Source organism: Lipotes vexillifer, unplaced genomic scaffold (assembly GCF_000442215.2).
Source record: "Lipotes vexillifer unplaced genomic scaffold, Lipotes_vexillifer_v1.1 scaffold7, whole genome shotgun sequence".
NCBI classification, from domain to species: domain Eukaryota; kingdom Metazoa; phylum Chordata; class Mammalia; order Artiodactyla; family Lipotidae; genus Lipotes; species Lipotes vexillifer.
In genome coordinates, this window is record NW_006792683.1 from 3,571,215 (window position 1) to 3,596,049 (window position 24,835).

The window sequence follows — 24,835 nt, forward strand, 5'->3', positions numbered from 1 at the left end:
AGAAAGACTCCTGCTTGGAAAACGAGTGGAACATGATGCCTTTCACGAAGTAAGGATGAGAAGGAAAGAAGATTGGGAAGGAATGGAAGGGAGATGACTTGACCTTCTGAATTTGGGGTCCTGGGGTATCCGGAAGCACAGATACCCAGTGGGCAGTTATATATATTCATCTGGAACTCAGGAGAGGAATCTGAGCTAGAAACAGAGTCGGGACACACCCGTTCCTGAGGAAAGCTCACCTGGGAAGTGTGTGCAGTGAGAAGACCAAGGTCAGAAATGGACCAACACCAACATGTAAGCATGGTCTGTGCTTCCATAGTAGGAGCAGCCGGAGATGAGAAAGGTAAATGGTGTCAAATGCAAGAGGAGAGTCAAGCAGGTAATGGAAAAAGCCCAGGGGATTTGGTAACTTAGATGGCTTCAAGGACGTTAGTTCAGGGGCACAGTGTGGCTGGATAGCATCCTCCTTCCATTTCACTGTGGCGTCTGACTCACGGCTACTTCAGCTTACAACTTTTATGCTGGTGTAAAAAGCAGATCAGGAACTGCTTGGGCCCTACTGCAGAGTGTTTTGACTCAGCAGAGGTAAAAAGTCAACCACTATCTGCTCAGAAGGTCAGCAGTGGTAACCAGGAGACCCATGAGGAGGCGTGGGCTAAAGAGCCTGCAGAAAAACTTTCTGATCATGGCCAGAAATACGCTTCTATTATCCTAGTATAGTTTAGCAAGGAAATAAAAATGTTCATTTTTGTTCGAATTCCTTAGAATTGCAAAGTTCCATCCAATAGTTGGGTTTTGTTTTGTTTTGTTTTGTTTTGCGGTAGGCGGGCCTCTCACTGTTGTGGCCTCTCCCGTTGCAGAACACAGGCTCCGGACGCGCAGGCTCAGCGGCCATGGCTCACGGGCCCAGCCACTCCGCGGCATGTGGGATCTTCCAAGACCGGAACACGAACCCGTGTTTCCTCCATCGGCAGGCGGACTCTCAACCACTGCGCCACCAGGGAAGCCCCTAACAGTCGGGTTTTAATTGTCTTTCTATTTACTGGGCTCTGCATATCCAAAACCAAGTGAGGATGTGTATGCTTATTCTTTGCCCAGGTGGGGTCTTTCAGGAGAATTCGGTGCTTCAGACCTGAAACCGCAGGGCATCGCTGTCCTGAACACACGCGGGTACGGCGCAGGCACCATGCCTGGGGCCACCCCGGGGGTCCCCACACTCTGAGCCCTAGTGGCAGGAGGATGGCCGCGGCGAGGTCGATGGCTTCACCGGGGGGTCCCGGGCAGCCCCATAGGTGCGGGCATGCAAGGTTGACGCAGCGCCACGAGGCAGTGTTCGTCACGGCCAAGGCCCTCTGGGTGCAGGTGGATAGGATGCCCCGCCAGCTCGCAGCTTAACACGCTGTCAGCTTCCTGTGCAGCCCGGCCACCCTGCAGAGCGAAGCTGCCAGTGCCCAGGCAGCTGCGGGTGGATCCAGGCGAGCAGCCAGCACGCACAGCCACGACGCCCAGCTTTACAAGGTATCACTCAAGGAGGCCTCCGTGCCACTGGGCAAGGTGGTGGTCCCGGGTGACAGTGACCTAGAGCATCTGCCAGGCCCACATCAAGAGGCTCCAGCAGGAGCCCAGAGGGGCGGGAGTCACATCCCTGATGTGCCTGAACTGGCCCCCAGGTGGTGCTTCCTGGAGACCACCACTGTCAGCCGACCCGATCCACCCAGGCCAGGAACCCCTCAACTATGTGACTGAGATCGCATGCAGTGAAATTTATATGCTGGACCCAGGGCTGCTGGGGCCATCGCCCGGCCTGACCTCCCACGTCCCCTCTCCCCATCTCACCTTGCTCCCATGCCTCGGTCACTGCCAGGGACGCCGCACCTCTGCAGGGGAGCTGCATGAGGCTGCCGAGAGGAAGGACTTCTGTAAGATCCAGACGCTGCCCCAAGCTGTGGGGACCACCAGTTCCTGCACCCCGTGGTCAGTACCGGCAGCAGGGAAAGGGTCTGCTATGTTCTGGACCACCGCCGCCCCCCGCACCCCGCCTTGATGCTGTGGAGGAAGACTGGGAGACCTGTCTGCACCAGGTGGTGGCCCTGGACTATTGCACCACCTGCCACTACAGCCTGGAGACGGGAACCTTCGTTACGAAGACAGAGTAGGAGGGCCACATGCCCCCGGCAGGCTGAGAAGTCTTAGGACGCCAAGCTGGCCGCCTACCTAGAAATGGGCAGTGTGACCTGATGACCCAGTCAGAGGACCAGGAGATGGCTGTGTGGCTGTGAGGTCAACATTTGGCAGTAGGGAGGACCAGCCAGATGATGACCACCCCTTCCTGGCCAGCCTTACTGCCATGTGCCAGCTGGAGAGCTACAAGGGGACCCATTCCCCAGGAAAGGAGCCGCCCAGACCTAGGGCTGGACTCAGGACCTAGAGGGTCTCACCTGTCCCCTGAGGCCCCAGCGTGACCCACAGGCTCACAGGGGAACAGGAAACTGAAGGGGGCTATGGACTTCTGAATACGGATATTGTGTAAAAAGGAACAAATTTGTATATGGGATTTCTTGAGATTTCATAATGAATAAGAAATTAACTGGATGGGTTACTTATTGCCGACATAATGACAAATTAGATATGGGAACTAAGGTATATGTCAACTTCATTTTTTTTTAAATTGACAAAGTAATTAGTTATATATCAAATATAAAGGTCACAGAATAAATGTACTCATTTCTAGTCAGTATCTGGGATGTAGAGAATTAATTAGAAAAAGATGTCAACAAACTCCCACACGTTAAAAGACACAGAGCTCATCTGTCACCTTTCCCAACATCCCCCATTCCAGCCATAATTATTACAACAGTGATGAGCTTGTAATTCTTCCATTTCGCTTTTTGACATTGTGATCTTATTGTTATTTCTTTTCCTCTGAGTTGTTTCAGCAAATGTTAGCAAGAGAGATTCTGTACCTAATTAAGACACAATCATCTTATTTCAATTTCATTGACAAAATGTGTTGGACAAGATTAGCTATCTCACATTGATTCAAAGTATTTAAAGGTGTGGCTGGTGTGACGCATGGTTACATAGCTTTGCTACCTCAGATATAAACACATCCTAAAAGACAATCCTAATCCCAGGAAAGAAACATTTCCAGCACCATCTAAAACAGCACTGTCCAAAAGAAATACAATGTGAAACTTATATGCAATTTAAGATTTTCTAATTTAGGAACAATAATACCTCTCTTAGCTGCCTCTGAAGTGGTCATCAATTAAACAGTGGTAATGAAATTGTCATTATATAAAGACTACCTATTATTATTACCAATTCAACTTAAGTCTCAACTGACATTTATTATCTATTGTGTTGCAAGCATTCTTGGGGACTTTTGTATCCATCATCCTTCCCTTTTTCCCAAACTATCCCCCAATCCAGCATAATATCTCTTCTCCCATAAACTCATCTACGTCAGCCTGGTGTTTTCCTCACCATTCCAAGAACTGCTTACCTTCACCAATGCTTTCCAAATGCTGGTACATCGGTGAGTACCGGGCTGTGAAAATGTTTTCAGAGGTCCAAGTCAAAATAATAATAGTAATAATAATAGTCAGAGCCATGTAGATTTTCTTCATAAAGCCAAATCGGTTAAATCTAAATAATTTCTGTTATTCTGAGATTGTCCGTCCTTTTTTTTTTTTTTTTTTTTTTTTGCTAAAGTGTCTCCTTTTTTTTAAACGAAAGGATGATGGTAGTGGTGGTGATTATGATGATGACAGACTTTTGTTGTTGTTGTTTTTGTTAATGCCATTTTGGGGCAAAAATGTTAAACGGCATTGTTTATCCCCACCATTTAAAAAACTATCCTATTAGATCCATGAAGTCCACATTCCATGCCTCCACCCCCTCAGGTGACAGTGAGTTGAGGAGAGGGTCCTATCTTATTATTGTTTAGCCAAGTTCCCTGTGGAAGACCCTTCATTGGCTACTCACTGTTGTTGGGTTAATATAAAAATCCTGAAAACACTCATGCAAGCAGCTTCTTATCTGGTATCTGTCTCTGTTGTCTGCTTCAGCCTTGCTGGTCCCCCGCCCTGCCCCACGTCCCCACCCAAGGTCTAGGTACGAAGACCTTTCTTTTTTTCCATCAGAACTCAGAACTCCTTTCTCTTCAGAGCCTTCATGTACATGCTCTCTGCCTGGAATACCCTCTCCTTGCCCACTCCCTTCATTCCTCCCCCTCCCCACAGGCCAGCACTCACCATCCTTCAGGGCTGGCTGAAATGGCACACCACCACCTCCCAAGAACTCTCTGGGGTCCTCCCAAGAGATCTTTTTCCTAGTTCACAGAGCGGAGGTGTTGCCACCCACAGGAGAAGGTAAATGGATTTCCCAAAGATAGAGCCAGAACTGGGTCCAAAACCTAGGTTTCCTGGTGACAAAACAGAGAGGTCTTGACAGAACCTCTGTGCCCCAATGAGGTCTTGATATTGGTGGAGTGGGGTGAGGTAGGGTGTAATGTGGGAAAATAAGGGGGGAGGGATTGAAATCGAAGGGCCCAAGACAGAGGGCTCCTGCCTCAACTCAAAACCCAACCGCATCAGGAGACAAGGTCATTAACAATTCTGTGTTACCCTTGGTGGGTTAAATGTAAATCGGCATAAATCCTTTGTACCCTTAAAAACAAACAAAAGAGAAGCCTTTCTGAAAGTGACGTATGTCTCTTCTTTATACATATTACAATGCCTGTAAAATGTCCATTTTTCTCGTGCCCTTCCACCTCTGCTTTCTGTAGGAGAATCCCTCTTGCACAGCAACAAGGCCAACAGGCTCTGGGACAGTTAGCTGCGGGTCCCCTTCCCGCCAGCTGACCTGGGCCGGCTCACCTTTGTGTGACACCAGCAACGCCATCTCTGGGAGCTCCTCAGCCACTCTGTCAGCAGGTCCTTTGTTCAGACCCGCTGCCTCTCAGGAATGGAGGCATCCAGGGAGCTGGGACACTCAGGGGCCCCAGGGGCACCCTCTGGGGAAGCTGCCTAAAAAACACCTTCCACCCTCCTGGCTGTTTACAGCACTTAGCTAAAGGATGCTTAAGAGCCATTTTTCACAATGGATGTTTTGTGAGGACTCCCCCCCAAGCAGTGTAAACTAAAGATCCCCAAACATGTTGCTTGGAGTCTGGAGCAACGTGGGTATTTGGTTCAGTAGTTCTGAATCCTTTGCCACCAAAAAAGGAAAAAAAAAAAAAAAAAAAGGACCCTTGTAGGCCTTTCAGACACTTCCCTATAAGAAATTATATAACAAAGCCCAGCCTATAGAAGAAAATCCCAAACAAAATTCCTGTCCCAGCTGCTGTTCAAATCTCTAATGGGGCTCATTCTGGAATGACCCTCAGGAGGGAAGTTGCTCAAGCAAGTGACATGACTCATTGGTTTATGAAAGCTGGGACAAACAAAAGGAAGCAAGTTCCTGGAGAAACAATAGGAAATATGAATGATTTGTCTTCTGGAGAGCATGAGAACGGGGCCTCTTCTTGGCAGTCAGGGGAATCCTGCTGGATGGCAGGACATTGTATTCCCCGACTGGGTCCTCTGCAAGCACTCAGCATGACATCACACACCCTCCATGTCCTGTTCTGCCCGGGGAGCCCCCTGCATTTCTTGACCTTTCGTCCAGTGAACCGCGTGATGGGAACCACGAGAATGAGAAGGGGGAGAGCCAAAGAGATACCACTCTGACTGGATTCCTTTTCATTTAACCAGGGTTAAAGCAGAGAGAAATCCAACGCCGAAATAGCATCAGTGGGGCCACCCATTCCTTTACCTGTGCCATGACCATAAATGGCAACAAAATGGAACAAGGATGAGAGGTTCATGGTTATCTTAGTGAACAGGAAAAAAATGGGTGTGGAGGCTGTGAAAATAGGCCACTGGTTGAGTAATTACTCTACACTATTTTTCTACTGGTAAAAATTGGGAATGTCAGCAGAGAATAAAGTACTTAGGACTTAGAGCTGGCCCTCCTTTGCCCACCTAGAAGAAGAGACACATAGGGATGATAAACTCTTTGAACTGTGTCTAAGTACCAGTACTGTTTACTTTGAGGAAGGAAACTGTCAGTTCTGTTTCTTCACAAATAGCCAACCACAATGTGCCTGATGGATTTGGGACTAGTGAAAGAGGGACCCGTCAAGTGTAGGAAACAAGGTTTATCTCGGGATTAGATTTAGGAAGACAAAAGTCATCAGGAGATGGCTGGGCAGGCATTGTTTGCTGTGAAACTCCAAGCATGGAGCTGTTTTTCTTGAGGGTTCCCCTCACATCCTGGGTGGGGATAGGAGGCAAGACCCTAAAGTACTCTTTCTATTATTCACCATTTTTAAGAAAAGTAGATTTCCCCCCTGCCACTCCAATAGTTTAGATGGTGATTTCTTCCTCCTTTCCACAATACTATTCTCTCTTAACTGAGAGTAACACCAAGACTTCATGATCAGAGGGTTATTAATAATCAGTATGGGGAGAGTTCCGTTCCATCAAGGAATTCCACCTGAAATGTCTTGAATGTTGATAACTACTGGGACAGGAAGCAGATTTTGAAAGTCTACCCTTTCTGTTTCTGAAAGCAAATGTAAAGTAAAGCATATATGCCCAGGGATAAAACAAAGAAAACTCTCATGGGCAAAGTCGAAACGTGTGTAGACTCGAGATCTGGGAAAGTTCTTTCCAGAACGTTCCATGACACAAGCATATGCAATTTGAAAAATGAAGAGTTTCACTTAAGGTTAAACATACTTTGAGTCACTGGCAAGCGCTGCTACCAAAGGAAAAAAAAAACATCAGAATTCAAGGAAGAGGCCAAAATGTCCTTTATTTGCAAAACACTTTTTCTACTAGTCCATGAAGTAAATCTTACGCTCTCGAAGGAATTCAGAGGCTTCAAAGTTGCTGACAAATTGACCAAGTATGTCTGCTGTAATGGCTTTTACTCTACTCTCAGAAAATGTTCAGACTTTGATATTGCCATTTTTCTGAATACTACAGACTGGCCTGCTCCCACCTCATCTTGCCAGTAAGCAAGACAGACTACTCCTTTTTTTTTTTTTTTTTTAAAAGATTTAAATATTCTGTTGGGGAACTTTGTTATGTCTTAGATCCCTTTTGCTCAGCATTTCTTTTAATTTCTGCCCTCTTTTCCATTAAGATGAAAATCTCGTACCTTTCCTCCTAAAATAGCCAATATTCCCCTCTGTTGAGATGATATCTTCAAGGTGGGAACCAGTTGTTCAACCCTCACAGCCAGTTTTGTAAAGGTTTATTTTCTGCTCTTTGTACTATGAAAACAATATTTCCCCCACTCTTTTCAAATAAGAGATCGTGGGTGAAGAGAAAATGCTTTTCCAAACCATCTCCAAATACGATATTCCCATATGACAACCATTACCTACCCCACGACCCAATCCGAGTTGGGAAATCTTCCTTGGATTGTTGCTTTTCCAAAAGCACCCACACTTGGTAAGGATAATCTTTAGGGTTCTAACCACACTTAAATATTCAAATTCATGGTGGGTCGCAAGGAAGCACAAATGATTGATTTTGGTGACAAACTGAGGGAGACTGAACAAAAGAACTGTAGTTTTTTCAGTTGGGGTGTTTTATTTATGTATTTTAATTATACCACGGAGATTCCCTAACTGGGCTCTTTGAATCCCAAAAATCTTAATGGGAATTTGATGAGTTCCAAGAGCTTCTTAGAAACAGCGGGTTTGCTTTTGAAGAAGACACACGATGTAATGCAAGCCATCCACCATGTTATTAAATAAATCAGTTTATTTCTTCTTGTCATTTGCTGTTCACTCTCATTATGGCCCCTTCAATTTTATTTGCTTTGAATAATAAAAAAGAGGAAATGAAACATAACTTCCTGCAAACAAGTTTTAAAAGCTTACACGAGGGCTTCCCTGGTGGCGCAGTGGTTGAGAGTCCGCCTGCCGATGCAGGGGACACGGGTTCGTGCCCCAGTCCGGGAAGATCCCACATGCCGCGGAGCGGCTGGGCCCGTGAGCCATGGCCGCTGGGCCTGCGCGTCCGGAGCCTGTGCTCCGCAACGGGAGAGGCCACAGCAGTGAGAGGCCCACGTACCACAAAAAAAAAAAAAAAAAAAAAAGCTTACAAGAGGTTTCAGCCACTTAGAGATCCTTGAACGAAGAATGGTCCTCTGGTCTCTGGAAAATTGGTTCTGTAGGACAAAGTCTTGGAGGTAACACCACTGATGAGGTAAGAGAGGTAGGTGGTTCCCGAAGCCCTACCTCTGACCCAGGCTGTCAGATCAGATCACTCAGCTCTGGAGTTCCGGGGGGGCAAACAATGCTGCTTATTTAATTAGATAAACAAAATTCTTTCCAAAATCGAAACTAATTTAGATGTCATCTAAAGAGTACTTCTAATACAACGGTGGGAAAACCTGTTCTGGGCCGTTTAAGACACTGTGATGGGGGCTGGACTTGGACCAGCTCGTCTTCTTCATCTTAGTGCATCTCCCACCCAGCTGGACCCGGGAACCCAATGTGTGCTCAAAGCTGCGGGCAGGAATGACTGACCCACTGCAGGCCTACGGACACACAGAGGATGAAAGAACAAGCATCTGCCTAAAAGCTGAAAGTGAGAGAATCCCCACGCAAGCTAGTGTGGGCAGGAATCAAGAGAATGCCCCTGGGCTAAGACAAGTCTTGCTTCCTTCAGGACTCCAAGTCTCCATCTAAAGGAACTGCGGGGAGTCAGGTGAAAACCTCAGAACCCTCCATGCTCCCTGGGAAGACGGAGGAAGGACGTTTGTGAAATTTTGCTCTGAGTCCGGGAGTGTAAGTCTGACGACAAGCCTCCATGTCTCACTAACTTCTGTCTCCGGGGCTCAAACAAAAGAGAGAACAGCAAACCTCCTGAGTCTCCCCTCCATTCAAGACATATTCACAAGAGGAGAAAAAGACAGAAGGTCAAGAGTTGAGGGTTTTGTATGTTTGGACGTACAAGAAGGCAAAGGAAGTCAATACAATGATGCACAAATCTGGACAGAACTTAGAGACAGAGTCTGTCCAACTCGCACAGACTATGTACCAGGTATGCTCTAAGGGAAGAGTGAAGGAGTGCCTTCTGGGGCTTCCAGCAGATTTTGAAGGATTTAAAGCATATATTTTATTCTCATAAACTGTTATATATTTTCCCTGTTGGGCCATTACTTCTCTTTCTGTGTCTGCCTATCTCTCTCTCTGTATATTTTGAGAAACACACGCACCAAGAATACTGCTAAAACAGTGCCCACTGACTTGATTGAGGATATGTGTTTTGACAAAACACTTTAATAGTGGTTCATCTCTTTGGGGATATATTCCATAATTTTTCTCCCGAGGGTGGTGGTAACTCTAAAACCTTACACCTACAAGAACCGTTCTCTGCTCTGTGGATATCTCGTTTCTTTCTTCAGTCACTTCTGTATACAGGTTCCCTCCCGGTTCTGAATTGGGAATTCTGACTGAGGTAAATTCTAGAATTTAATCAATAAACATAATTACATTTAGTCTTTAGTCGCTTGTATGTGTAAAAGTATAGAGGAAGTATGATAAGGCAAGTGAAAAACAAAACTCCGACGTTAAACCCTTTGGATTTGAATCCCAACTCCAAGAGCATGAGTATTGTGTGACCTTGGGTGGCTTGCCTCTCCCTAAGCCGACAGATGGGTAGCTAAACCTCCCTGGGGCTTAAAGACCATGGAGTGAGGATGTATGTTTATAACCAGAAAGCACTCGGAAAAGGGCCTGGCATGCAGCAAGCACTGTAGAAATGTTTGCTATTCTTATTTAATCTATTAGTGATGCCAAATTGCCAGGGAATTAACTAACTCTCCATCTAGAAGCCTAGTGATTCCGTTATTTTTTCAACCATCCTTTGCATAAATATGGGTGTGTACACACACGTGTATCCTTGTATGTATATATGGGTGCACGCATGCACACACATAAAGTTTTTTCTAAGTTTCAGACAACGTTAGGATACATTGCCTAAGAGTAAGGATAAACTACTTAACCACAATAATATAATCACCCGGGAAATTCTATAATAATTCCATACTATAATCTATTAAAATATCTAATCCGCATTTAAGTGTCCCCAATTACACCAAGAATTTTTTTTTTTATAGCTGTTATTTTCCAAACAGGATTCAGTCGGAGCCCAAGCATTGGATTTGATTCTCATGATAACTGCTAAAGCCCCCTCCCCCCAAAAGTTTTCCTATACCTTCCCAAATAGAATTCCTTAACCAGAGAAATTAGGGAACCCCTGGCTCAGACCCATTTCTGTTGACTTCTGCTGCTCTTCACACAGCTCAGAGGGACGTCTGTTGTGGTTTCCAACGGTTGTATTTCCATTAAATGAAACCTCGACTGAGAACAGTAACCTCGGGAGACCAGTCACCACGCCTCTCCGCGCTGAAGTTTCCTGGGAGTTTTATATTCCTTTGTGCCTTCAGCATACCTGCTTTCTTTGTTTAATTGTTATTTTAGAAATCTTTGCCAGCTCTTCCTTTTCTCTGCCCTTCTTACCATCAGGCCTGACACCCAGCATCTTGAAGGTGAGAACTGAACTCCTGCTACGTTGGCCTCTGTCTCATGTTCCCACACTGACTGCCAACCCTTCCAACAGAGAGCCAACGAGACAGGGACAGGAAGCTTTTACTTTGACTTGCAGATTATTCGAAGCTAGACAGTTAAGCTATCTGATGGCTTTATTCACTTCTCTGTCATTTGGCCTGTACCCTTTTTTTTTTTTTTTAGTTTTATTGAAGTGCAGTTGATTTATGTTGTGTTAATTTCTTTTGTACAGCAAAGTGACTCAGTTATACACACACATATATATATTATTTTTAATATTAAGTGGTGTGTTCTCCAAACTCTTCTGAGCCGTTTTGAAAGCAAAGCTGGCATTTCCTCTTCCGACTGAAAATCTCCAGGAGCAAACTGGATGAGGCCTCCCAGAGGAAAGGGTTTGGTTTGCCCCTTCCCAGAGGGTCACCGTGCTATCTATTGACACATTCCAAAGCCTCATAAAAGCTGTCAGAGACTACCCGAGAGAAACACCCATTAAGTATTATGGGTCTTGATCTTTACAACTCCTAATAACTTTTCCCTTTGAGTTTTCCCAGAGCTCTGCACATAATTAAAACAAATAAACAAACCAACCTTATTTCTGCCTTGCCTATGAGTTTGCTGTGTGACCTCAGGAAAGTCAGTTAACCTTTCTGGTCCATATTTTCTTCTTCTGTTAGGACCAAAAAAAAAATAGTATGGACAGAGAAATCACTAAAGAATAAATTATCATAATAATTGAGTAGATTTTTAAAAAAATCTTTAATTCATCACTTCAAAAATATATCTAAAATCAGAGAAAACTTAGTTACTTCTAAATGACTAAGTTTAAAAAGACTGAATTTCCAAAACATAGTCACTCATCTAAGCATATAAAACTTTCCTTAAGAGTCAAAGATCACATGAGGGCTTCTGTATTTTTGCCGAAAGCAAACCGAAATAAAGTAGGAGGAATTTGAAAGGGAAAGGAAATTTCTCTTTTAAATGTCCTGGAATCATCATTGTGTGGTCAAAGCAAATGTTTTCATGTGACTCTTATTTTTTGCATTAAGTATATCAATAACACTTAAGCTCTAATCCAAAAGTTTCCATCATTTTCCCAAAGGGACCTTGTTTTCTCAGGATGAATTTATATAAATTTTGTCCAATGGAAATATTTCCAGCTAAGATGTTTTTGTCCTGGGCTTCCAACATTGCAAAGCTCTGTCTCAGCTGAGTACCCATTTAGCCTCATTCTTCATAGCTCTTTGGCAAATGCTTTCTTACTGTTCACCTTAGTTCACAGAGATCTGCCACCCCTTCTTTTGTGCTCTTAGAGTTGCCATGAAATTCACAGTGTTATGAATTATTTTGAAAGTGTCACCATGTAGTGATTATATTCTGATCTTACTTCATTCCTATGGGCCTTCCCCCCCCCCCCCTCATTTCCCGATGGTAGTCCTATTTCTACTGTTTGGGAAAAGCTCAGAGAATCTAAACAGACTCTAGGAGTCTAAAAATTTTTAAATATGCACAGGGTGTATCTTCTAAATAGAGAACTTGAAACCCTAAATTCTAAATGCCTAGCTTACTTCCATCTATTTTCAAAAGCAAAGAACAATATTTTATCTTGAAATTAAAGTTAACATAAATAACAATGTTTGGAGAAAACTTTATGCCAATGTCTAAAGCCAAAGGGAGAGGCTGGGTCCTTGCTGAGGCCTGAAAGAGAATTAGGGGAAAGTCAGAGATTTCCTGTCTTTGTAATGAGTTTACTAATTAAATCTTAATTGTAAACCAAGCTGAGCAAAATTTAAATGAACCTCTGGTGCCAGCAGCCAGGTTATTACGGTGGAATTGTTTATAAGGACAGGAAAGTGACTTTCTAAACATCAGATTCCTGTGCATTAGCCAAGACTCGGAGAAAGTTCCCAAGAGGGGAAACACAGAAAAAGGCAGGATAAGTGACTTGGGCCTTAAGATAATTAAATGACACTGAGATGTCTCCAGTCCCCTGAATTCAGTCATTGCCGGGGGGCGCCATCTTTCTGTTTGGATGGGCTGGAAGCAGCCACATCTGCAATAACCGATGTGTTTCCCCCCCATTTTACAGCCATTTCAGCAGTAACCTAACAGTGATGGAAATGGAAATTCCTTTACTTTGTAAACCCTGACTGTTCTATTGAAAAATAAGCCTTGCAAATACACAGAAGTCCAAGCACTGGAGAGAAACAAAGCCGCCATAATAAGAGAGTGAAAAAGAAAGTTGATTTTATTTTCTCCTGGTATGGTGGGAGAGAAATAAAAGGCAGGGTGTAAAATAAATAAAAAGAGTCTCGTGGCTATGTATGTGGTTCAACATTATTTATTAGAAGATTAAGAAAGTGAATCATCCAAATACTCCTATTTTGCTTTGATTGTTTACATTCACTCATTTAAAGTGAATTCACGCATTAAACTGAATAAACTTCCTTATAGCCTTTCTTTTTTAGAGGCAATTTTTACAGCCAGCTTTTCTTTTCCTTATAAATGTGTTTTGCCATTAAAACCCTTCATTTGTGAAAAAGAATATATGTATGTATGTATAATTGAATCACTTTGCTGTACACTTGAAACTAATACAACATTGTAAATTAACTATATTTCAATTTTTAAAAATCCTCCATTTGCCTCATTTTCCACTGGAAATGGGCCTATGTGCTGAGTACCCAGCAAAGTACCCTCACAAACTAGTAGCACGTCACAGAGCAGGGACCATGTGGGAAATATTCCACCGCAATCCTAAAGGCAATTTGGTTGATAGAAGCAATGTTGTCTGATACCTGTGTTCCAAAGGTGGGCGACTGGTAGACATGTTCATTAGCATAATTCCATCCTTTATCTTTCTCTGCTCTCCAAGGAAACCAATGATAGGAATGCTGGGATAGATATTCTATAGAGTAAAGGATTAAAATAAAAGAGGCAATATAATTTGAAAATATATTAATATTATATATAATTATGATATAATGTAGTCCATTCATTTATGTAATTTCTGAAATGCAAGATGATCTTGCTATTCCACCAAATTTTTAAAATTTTTTCCTTTAGACCTTGGGTCAGAGTAAGAGAAGTTGCCTTCAGAGCAAATTATGGGACTAGGCTCCTTCTATTTGGTCGTGTCATAATCTATACTCTTGGGTCCTCACATCAGATATAGGTGGCTTGGAGGAAGTCATAATTCCAACAGGAGCCACACTGAACATAAATGCGACATGTCTCTACTCTTCACAAGGCTATTAAAATGTTTAAGGGAAGGACTGGGAGTGTATAATTTATTATTAGTGTTGTTGTCATTTTGACCTTTTAATCCAGAAGGAAAGAACTCAAGGAAAGTGTCCCCTGGAAGGCTGTATGTATTAAAAAAAATCTCTTCCGGACTTCCCTCGTGGCGCAGTAGTTAAGAACAGCCTGCCAGTGCAGGGGACACAGTTGTGAGCCCTGGTCCAGGAAGATCCCACATGCCGCGGAGCAACTAAGCCCGTGCACCACAACTACTGAAGCCCACGCACATACAGCCCATGCTCCACAACAAGAGAAACCACCACAATGAGAAGCCCGCGCACCGCAACAAAGAGTAGCCCCCGCTCGCCGCAACTAGAGAAAGCCTGTGCACAGCAATGAAGACCCAACACAGCCATAAATAAATAAATAAATTTGTAAAAAAAAAAAAAAACCTCTTCCATCTCTAACTTCTTGGAGTCACTTTCTCAGTTATCCCCAAAGAGAATTTTTAAACTACTATTTATTTACTCAGTAAACTTAAATTGTTTTTATGGATCTTTGCCAAAACTCCTAATTGTTGTTTCCTTTGTTTTGTTTTTGATAGGACCCAGAACCTACATGGAGATTTACATAATAAAACCTCATTTCATCTTCGAAATCTTTTGAGATGATTTTAAGCTCTGGTAGAGCCTGTATTTCAGAAATACAACTTCTGCTTAGTGTTTTCCATTTTCCAAGTAATCAAAAGATAGAAACTGCTGCTGGGATTTAACTGGCACATGGTTCAGCTGCACCTGGACAGCACAGTCCTATCCAGAATCTGAGCCTCGGTCTCACTCTACCAAAAGCTTCTGCTAATTGTCTAGCTTTTGCAGGCTAAAGAGATCTTCACAGGACTAACTGGTGCTAGGACAGAAGTCAGGGAGCCTGCTTTGTTAAAAATATATTTAGCATGGGACAGAATCCAATTTCTTGCAGCATGTAAATTGTCTGCATTGAAGTGCCTACAGATATAAACATATACGGGCTTCCTTCACCTTTTGGTTAATTCAGAACATAGCGAGGGTTAAGAGCTTAAATATTATTTAGTTTAATGCCTTAATTTTACAGATTAAAAAAAAAGAGAGGCCAAAGTAAATAAGTAGTCTATGGTAGAGACCCTTTGGCACTGCCTTCATAATTCCTTATATGATTATGTCCAGAGAGCCCAGAAATTATAGGGAAGCCATATACATGTTTCACTTCAACAAGGTGGCTTAGCCCCCGTGGTAACAGGTGAACGGGGATGGCATAATAAAATCTGACATCAAGTTTTGGGGGAAGTTCGTTTCATTAAAATGGATTTTTCCCAATTAGACTTCCATTTCTAGATTTCTGGGATGTCAAGTGATAATCTAAACTGTCCTGAAAAGCGCTAGCCGTCTGGTGGGAGCAAGATGGTAAGCAATTTGGGCAAAATTACCAGCCAAAGGTCAGATCAGTTCCAGCGACAAGTCTCACAGCTGAGTGTAAGCTCCAGCACCGACGGCCGCAAGCCTCCAGACGCCGTGAGAGGCTACTCTCTCCCAGACTATGCAGAAGTGTCCCACTGGGCCACCACATCTAATTTGATTTCAGAGAAAATAATGAGAAGCTTTAGAAAGCCCCCAATTTTTTTTCCTCTTTCTTACCTTCTTTTTTGAACAAGGAAATCATTGCTTTGGAAAACCAAATTTGGTTTGGTTTGTGGGTTCCCCCCACAACCCAAGGACTGTTGGAGATCACATTTTTCACCCAAGACTCAGTTTTGTAGCTTGTAGATTTCGTAGCTTATTCAAATGAGGTGCATGTGCAAGAGAGGAAAACGTGAGGATAGAGCGATCTCATTCTGTAATAATGAGAGGGAGGCAGTGGCAAAGGGTAAGTGGATTTGGAGGTATTTCTCAGCTGATGAAAAAGAGCTTCTGGCAACAATCAGTCTTGCAGGGGCAACTGCGGACTCCCAGAGCTGGCTGCCTCACAGCTGAGCTTCTGTCCCCCAAGGAGTACACAATCAGGCAGGCAGGCTATAGACTGGTGTAAAGCCACTGAAAACGATATAACCAACGTTCAACTCCACGAGGGCAGGGAATGGTGTCTGTTTGTTAATCACTGTGTCCCCAGAGCCTAGAACAGGGCCCGGGCCAGAGTTGGTGTTTACTATGTATTTGCAGACAGAAGGGTTACCATATTTGGGAGAAGCCCCAAGCTAAGGATTAATTCAAGAAACATTCTCTGAGTGTCTGGTTACTAGCAATGTAGTAAAAATTGCAAAAAACACAAAGACAAAAAAAATCTTTAAGAAAATATTGCAAGTGGCATGTCATGGTGAAAAGACCACAGCTTTGAAGATCACTTTCTCAGCCTTGGCCTTTGCAGGCTCTGTAACCAGGGCAAGTCACTTCCTCTCATGTAGCCTCATTTTTTTAAATCTGTAAAATGTGGATAAACCATAATTCATAAAGATACATGCACCCAGTGTTCACTGCAGCACTGTTTACAGTAGCCAAGACATGGAAGCAACCTAATATTCATCGACAGATGAGTGGACAAAGAAGATGTGGTATATATGTATAAGATATATTGTATATATACATAGTGGTGTGTGTGTATACACACACACACACACACACACACACACACACACACACAATGGAATATTACTCAGTCATAAAACAGAATGAAATAATGCCATTTGCAGCAACATGGATGGACCTAGAGATTATCATACTAAGTAAAGTAAGTCAGCAGAGAAAGACAAACATCATATGATATATCTTATATGTGGAATCTAAAAAAATGATACAAATGAACTTATTTACAAAACAGAAATAGACCCACAGACAGAAAAAACACTTCTGGTTACCAAAGGGGAAAGGCTGGGGGTAGGGATAAATTAGAAGTTTGGGATTAACATATACACACTACGATATATAAAATAGATAATGGACAAGGACCTACTGTGATATTGAAGTGATGCTGCCACAAGCCAAGGAACACTGGGCCCACCAGGAGCTGGAAGAGGCCAGGATGGATCCTCCCCTAGAAGCTTCAAAACGAACCAACCCTGCCAACACCTTGATTTTGGACTTTTAGGCTCCACAACTGTGAGACAACAAATTTTGGTTGTTTCAAGCCACTCATTTTGTGGTTATTTGTTATGGCAGGCCCAGCAAATGAACACACCCTCATTGTGGAAGTCAAAATCACATATGGAAAGAAAGAAAGAAAGAAAGAAAGAAAGGAGGGAGGGAGGGAAAGAAGGAAGGAAGGAAGGAAGGGAGGGAGGGAGGGAGGGAGGGAGGGGGGAGGGAGGGAAAGAAAGACAAGTCTATTTATCCAAACTTTATTTCTCACTATTTCCATGCTCACTCCAGTCCCATAAAAACATCAAAATTCCATACATATGCCAATCTTCATTTGCTTTTTCATTTTTACACATATTTAGTTAGATCAGTCAAGACCCAGGTCGAATCCGCCTCCAGTAATGCCCTTATTAATGTGTTCATTCAGTATTTACAGAATGCAAATACCACTAGACATCCAGTTTCTCTCCCTGAAGCCAGGACTCCAGTTGCACAGAGCTCTGACTTCTCTCTGTGTCCACCTCCTCAGGACTCCAGTCTCCTTAAAGGCAGAATAACACCAACTCATACTTCCTTTGGCATCTTCCGTGGTGCCATTAGGCATTTAGTGGGCAAAGGGTTAAGGAGTTTGGGGATTAGAGATCTGGAAATAGCAGTGGCTGGGTCTGCTTTCCCCCTTAGAGTCACCATTTATTGACCATTTACTGTGTACCAGGCATGCTAAATGTATCATCTCAGTTAATCCTCACAACCTTCTTAAGAGGTGGGTCAACTATTTTTATCCCTGTTTTACAGATGAGGAAACAGCGGCTTTGGAGAGACTCATCACTAGTCCGCGGAAGAAGCAGAGAGGAGAATTCAAACCTTCGACTGGCTCCAAACCTTGCGCTGTGACTACTCCCTGCTTTCCTTGGTGGTTCCTGATCCATTAGAGGGAAGAAGCAGATAAATGTTTTCCTCTGCCCCTTCCCTCACCCCCTTTATAGGATGTAAGTTGATAGTTGCTAAGGAAGTGAGATCACTACTAACATGATTTTTGGCTCAGGCCAAAAGTTAGCCTCTGAACTATTGTTGAAAAGTGTTCTCCAGAGAACGGACTTGGTTTAGTAATCAAGCAGAAGCTTCTGTGACTGTGAAAGACTCCTGGGAACACAAGGCAAGTAACCAGCTGCAGGGGTCACCTCACTGAACACCCCGCCCCGTGTAGACCATGCTCACCCAGATACTATGTATCCTCCAAAGATCACCAAGCACAAGACCCCACAGCCTGCTACCAACCCCAGTCCTGCCTTTCATCCACCATGAGGACCCTGTTTTTAATATGCTCATGGTGATTAATACGCAGTATGTTGCCTCTGGTCACAGTGGTTTATGTTTAGGCTAGAAGATCAATTATAAAGGGCAATATGGAAATTATCCTAGGATCCTCAATATCAGAAATTCTGTCATTGCAATAAAGAATGCATAAGTAGGGCTTCCCTAGTGGCACAGTGGTTGAGAGTCCGCCTGCCAATGCAGGGGACACGGGTTCGTGCCCTGGTCTGGGAAGATCCCACATGCTGCGGAGCGGCTGGGCCCGTGAGCCATGGCCGCTGAGCCCGCACGTCCGGAGCCTGTGCTCTGCAACAGGAGAGGCCGCAACAGTGAGAGGCCCGCATACCGCAAAAAAAAAAAAAAAAAAAAAAAAAAAGAATGCATAAGTAATGGGAAAAAAAATACTGAATGCCCACTTGGAATTGTTGTTTTAATTTTCTAGTACTTGCCTTATGATAGATCTTGGGTTACAGGCTTTAGCCACTTTGTGTTTTTGTCAGGGTCTGGAACAACGTTATGCTCATCGATTTAAACACACTTGTTAGTAGAAAGATGGTTACCAGGAGTGGGGAGGAGTGGACTAGAGTTAATAGCATTGTATTGAATTCCGGAAGTTTGCTGAGACAGTAGATTTCAGGTGCTCTATGAAAAAAAAAAATTAAAACTACGTGAGGAGGTGACATGTTAATTAACTTGACTGTAGTCATCATTTCACTATGTAAGTGTATGTCAAATCATCATGTTTCCACCTTAAATATATACAATCTTTCTTTAAAAATAAAATAATAAAAAACAAACACACATGTTAATTAGTAATTTCTATGTTCTATATTCTATAACTTCCTCTTTTAAGTGGATAATCATATTAGGCAGCTTTCAAATAACAAAAAGTTTATTATCTGGTCAGAGGTGGTTGGTTATTTTCCATCCCTATTGAAAATTAAATGAGAAGAGATTGAAAAATCAGGTTTTAAACGTAAAGAATTTTCTCCAATGGTGTTCATTAACATGCCAGGATGGTGTTTGCTGGTAGAAACTGAGTGTCTCATTCCAGACATCATCTGCTTATCAAAAGGATCCTTAAGATGCTGACTCCGTCAAATTCACCTGGCCACCTCCCCACAATAAATCCGTTCCAGTCTCATTCCCAGCCCTTCACTATGCTGAGTCGACCTCTCCATGAATGTGGCCAGATCGAAAGAAGGTTATTTGTCCAATTAAGAAGAGGTAATGCTTGATTTTCCCTTCAAGGGTTAAGGGGAAAAGGTTTGACCGGTTTAAACCAGGGAGAACAGTATTCAGGGCTTGAGTAGGAAGACAGATGAACTCTCCTGGAGGAATCCCACCTTCCACTCTTTCCCCCTGGAGCAACCCCCCCTTCCCCTCTTTCCAAACCACACCAGAACAGGTTCCCGGACCCCATGGCGAAATGGCTGGGCCGGGTGGATTCTGGCTCCAGGAGCTGAGTGCAAGGTGCATGGGCCGCCCCGGCCCTCAGCCTGTGGAAAGTACCAGATCCGGGAGTGAATCATGCCTTCTCTGCCACTGGAAGGGGCTGCATCCTCTCACCCAGTTTTTTAAAGACTTCTCATGAAACCCTTGTCTCTGATAAAGTGCAAAAATGCTAGTGCAGTTTTGTGGCCACAAACAAGAAACGGCGAGGAAAAAAAATGAAAAATGGAACAGAGCTGGGAAATTGGGTCTTGTAAGAGTTGTGGCCAGAACTTAACCACATGTTAATCTGTTTCTAGGGCAATAGAGACTGGATTTTATAAAACTATAGACAGCTGTCACTATAAGTCATGCTGACAACCAGACTAACATTTTTAAAACTTGGCTCTAAATCCATCCTAGATGATATGCCATTTTAACATGAAAAACTGATCTCTTTTCAGATTGAAATGGATCAACTCATAATTTCTGCTTCTAAAGTGGTGTTCAATTAGATGAGCCTGGACAGTGAATAAATATTGAAAGCAAAGTTTAAAATAAATTTTCAAGCTTTGCTTTACAGAGATATCATGAATTATCCACTATTAAAATTACAGTGGTAAAGGGTGTCTAATATAAAATCAAATAAACCAATGTTTTCAAAATTTTAATAGTTAATTAAGTGAATGTCCATGGTTGACAGATTAGCTGTCTCCACCACACTTTTAAAAGTTTAAGTACTGAAATCAAAACTTCCTGAGCCTAAATTTATTTCTTTTTCTCCTCGAATGAAAAAAAGCTGAGGGCAGGAGGGAAAGAAATATTGTTTTCTCTTGCTTTTGAGGCTAATTTTGATTCTGTCTTAAGTAGTTTATTTATATAAATGCGTTCCAATAAGCACAATTTAATGATGATTTTTCTCCTGCGTTCCTAACAGACAAGATCTGTTTGGGGACTCAATTTTTTGTTCCCTAAAAATGTTCCCACTTCACAAGTTTATCACCAACTTGCTGGAGATTATGAGAGAATATTTTCGGTTGACAGCATCTATCAAAGTAGTTCCCTTGGTTTCAAGAAGAAAGGCAGAGAACATGGGATAAAATTATCATGCATCTCCTGAAACAAATTTTTGTCTTTCTTTCTTTTCTTTTTCTTTTTTTTTTAACTCATGGCTTATTAAAACTGAACAGTTAAAACTAACATGCCTTGTGGCCCCAGAAGACAGAAGTAGAAACAATCGATGGAGACAAATTTGGGGTTTCCATCACTATAGACTTTGTAAAGCCTGATACCTGAAGGGATGGGGAGTGACCAGCTTCTGCTTGGGCTTGGGCTGCTGAAGACAGCGTTTCCAGACTGGCTAAGGAGGGAGAGCGGGAGCCAGGTGACCTCTACAGTATCTCCTCCCAATGCTAACATCCCTTGTAATTTCAGGGACATTAACCATTTGCTTGCCCTGAGTGTCTCTTCTTTCCCCACAGCCAACATTTTTGCATCGGCCCCTCATTCCTCACCCCACAACAGCCTGGCTTCCATACCCAACTGATGCACCGGAACTGCTATCCCTAAGGTCACAAATGACCTACTAATTGCCAGGGCTAATGGACACTTTTCAGTCCTTACCTCACTTACCCTTTTGGTGGCATGTGACTACACCCTCCTCCCTGAAACTCTTTCTCCTGTTGGCTTCTCCCTCCGGCCACTGTTTCCCCCGAGTTCCCTCTCATTTGTTTGGAAAGCATGTTACTAGGCATCTACCATGTGCAGGAAACGGTGCCAGATGTTGAGATACAAAGACAAATAAGACATAATGCTCCATCCCAAAGGGAACTATAGAGTTCATGACTAATATTGCTGGAGAACTCACTCAATTTCAGGCACAGTTCTGGGAATTCTGACTCCAGAGCCTGTGTACGCTTTCCTGTGTTGTATCTCTTCCTAGGGATTTTCCTTCATATCACTTTTCTTCTCTCTTTACTCTTCTTTGACTAGTTCATTAACACCCGGGACTTACACCTGAGTTAAGGTCAACAGAATTAAAGATAGGACTTAAATCTACAGAACTATTTGGCACTTATTTTACGTACTTTTTAAACACGTGTGTGTGTATATACACTTAAAAAGGAACAAAATCCCAGCAGTTAAGCCAGTGTTTTAAGCCCAATATCCATTCTCTTTTCCTGTCCAAGGATAACCGGAAAAATGCTGTATAGTCTCTGCCTATGTTCTGAGAATAGTATTTCGTATAACTGAGCATCAAGGTTGAAAGCAAAAGAATATGAATGAGGCGGTACCTATCATCACTATTTTCATCAACTTTTGAGTGAGACCAATGAGCAGCTAAACCAGGGGAACAATTAAACAACCCTCCTCAGCACAAAGAACAAGATACACATCTGCTTTGCAGGCTCAGAAAATGCCAAGGGACCAGGAATTCTCCAGGTAGAACCAGACTGTCTGCAGCAGGACTTCCTGCCTCAGCCAAGATCTTGGAGCTCCTCCCGACTCCTTCCTGAACTCAGCTCCTTGCACAATTTTGCTCTTCTGGGAGGGAGAAATTCCTTTCTGACTCCTGCGCAAGTGATCCACTCAAGCCCCAAAGCCTAAGATTACATGTAATTATCCCTCATCTCTATCTCAGTTTACCCAGACAGACTTGTTATCAGTGACAAGTCAGCAATTTTTTCTGCCCTCGAAATATTACATGCCCTGGTTTACCACGTAGCAGAAGCCTATGCCAATAAAGAGACTTAATTTGGTTAGAGAATATTTTTCCTGAGAACTTGTTTCTAGTAAGATACTCTGTACTCTGTGGCAAGGTGAGCTCACGGATTGTCTTGGGAGAAACACATTTGCCTGCTGTAAGAGAATCGTTGAAAAAAGAAAATATCAATAAACAAATATCATAAAACAAACTTATGGTTACCAAAGTGGAAGCGGGGGGAGGGAGGGAGAAATTAGGAGTTGGGGATTAACAGATATACACGACCGTATATAAAATAAACAACAAAGACCTACTGTATAGCACAGGGAACTATATCCAATACCCTGTAACAACCTATAATGGAAAAGAATCTGAAAAAGAATTATATATATATGTATAACCGAATCACTTTGCTGTACACCTGAAAGTAACACAGCAATGGAAACCAATACTTCAATACAATGTAAAATGATACTCAATTTAAAAAAAAAGGAAATATCAATAATTAAAGATACACAAAAAATTGTATCCTGAGCTTTGCAGGTGGCTTCTTGATGATAAAAATTCCAACCAGACTAAAGTACAAAGTTGGCCTATCCCTGAAAGCTCACATGCCGGTGCATGGGGTCTTGTGGTGTATATATGGTTGTGTGTATACGTGTGTGTATGTGTTTGTGCGCTGTGGGAGGGACGCCGGAAGAGGGAATTCATTATGCAAATTAGCACTTGTCAACAACTAAAAAAGAGGTCTAGGTTAACCACAAAGCAGGCCTGCTAGTAATGGCCTAAATTAAGCAAATTCAACTTGCTTTTTTCAACACTACTTCAGGTCTTTAAAGAAATCACAGAAAGGTATGGTGCCCATAAATATGTAGTATATTAGTCTCCTTCCCCTAGTTCTTGAGGAGATGAGGTAGTCTACACAAGAAATGTGTCTAAATCATTCAAACAGTTCATGGAAATCATTTAAAATTGATTTAGGATAGAAATCTTTCCACAATGCCTCTTAAAGTACACTCCAGAGTGCCAGAAAATATTACCAGAATGTCACAAGAAAACGTACTCTGTGCGGTGGCTTTCCTATCTTTCCTCACTTCTGCCCAGATGATAGGTTCTAAAGGAGCTCACCTTAGATTGGAGGTTGGCAATGACTTTTGGGTCACATCTGTCCAGCTGCCCAACTTTGCAAATAAAGTTTTATTAGAACACAGCCACACCAATTCATACATGGACATATTGTCGGCACTGCTTTCATGCTACGATGGCAGACGGGAGTATTTGCAAGGACGCCTATGGACTGCACAGCTGAAAATATTTACTGTTTGACCCTTTACAGAGAAAGTTTGCAGAGCCTGTTTGGTTGTTACTTCCTGTTGTGAGAGCCTCTTCAAGAGCTCTCTCCCCATTGAAAACCAAGAACCACACTTTTTAAGCTTAATAAGAGTAGATGTGGAGTAAGAACTACAGTGATTTTATTTAAAGTGGTCTGTGATGGTTTCTGCAGTCTCCCAGGTACCCGGGCAAGGCTTTCTTTCAGTAGCTTGAGAAGAATAAAGATGAGATCTTGGATATGAGAGGCATTGCTGTATCTGTATGAAAAAGTGGTCAGAGGCCCGGCTGGTCTAGAATGACAGAGGCTAGTGAAGATTCAAGTGTAAGAGGAGGAGGGGTCCATCTAGTGAAAAACTAAGCAGGGGCAGGGGAGGCACATGTGATAGGCTTAAATCGCTCTGCAAGACTGGTTTTGCGCCAGAAAAGTAATTACCAGCAAAAGAAAACTGCCCCCATCTAGACTACCCTGCAGGAATTCGAGTGAATTTATTTGTGGAGAATTTGGCCAATACATTCACACACACACCATCCTACATGCGCAAGGAGCCCTCATCCCCTAATGTACAAAGCAAGAATAACGCCTCTCTGTTCTCCTAAAAGTTCTTGTACAAACACAAGCTCATTTGTGGTTCACTGAGTGTGAAACAATTAACTCCCACAAACAAAGCAACAGAAAGCAAAAATAGCCTCGTGTGTATTTTTCAGTTTGTGGTCTCCTCTGTGTTTAATACAAAGAGAGAGTTAACAAAATGAAGGACTACATTACACCTGAAGAAGGTGGGGAAGCAGATAACTTCCTTAAGTGTTTCTCTTTGACAGCTATTACGACACATGTACTCAAAATATAATTCGGTCTATTTTCAGGACACTTGTGTTGTGTTGTCGTTTGAATGAGAACCATTAGCTTCAGGGCCCCGGAGGAAGCCAACTACTGCCCTAGAGGAATGGGGATGGTCACTGTGTGTACGGTGTTTCATCTCTGAGGCTCACCAGTGGATAAATCATGAGAATAACTTGACTTTGAACATTCTCACCAAAGAGCTGCTATCACAACACTTGGAGCAGATTGCTGTTATG

General features: G+C 42.9%; 1 pseudogene; it reads left to right on the forward strand.

Moving 5' to 3' along the window:
- Positions 1 to 300: 300 nt before the first annotated feature.
- LOC103073161 (diacylglycerol kinase zeta pseudogene) lies at positions 301 to 2,044 on the forward strand (annotated as a pseudogene).
- Positions 2,045 to 24,835: the final 22,791 nt, after the last annotated feature.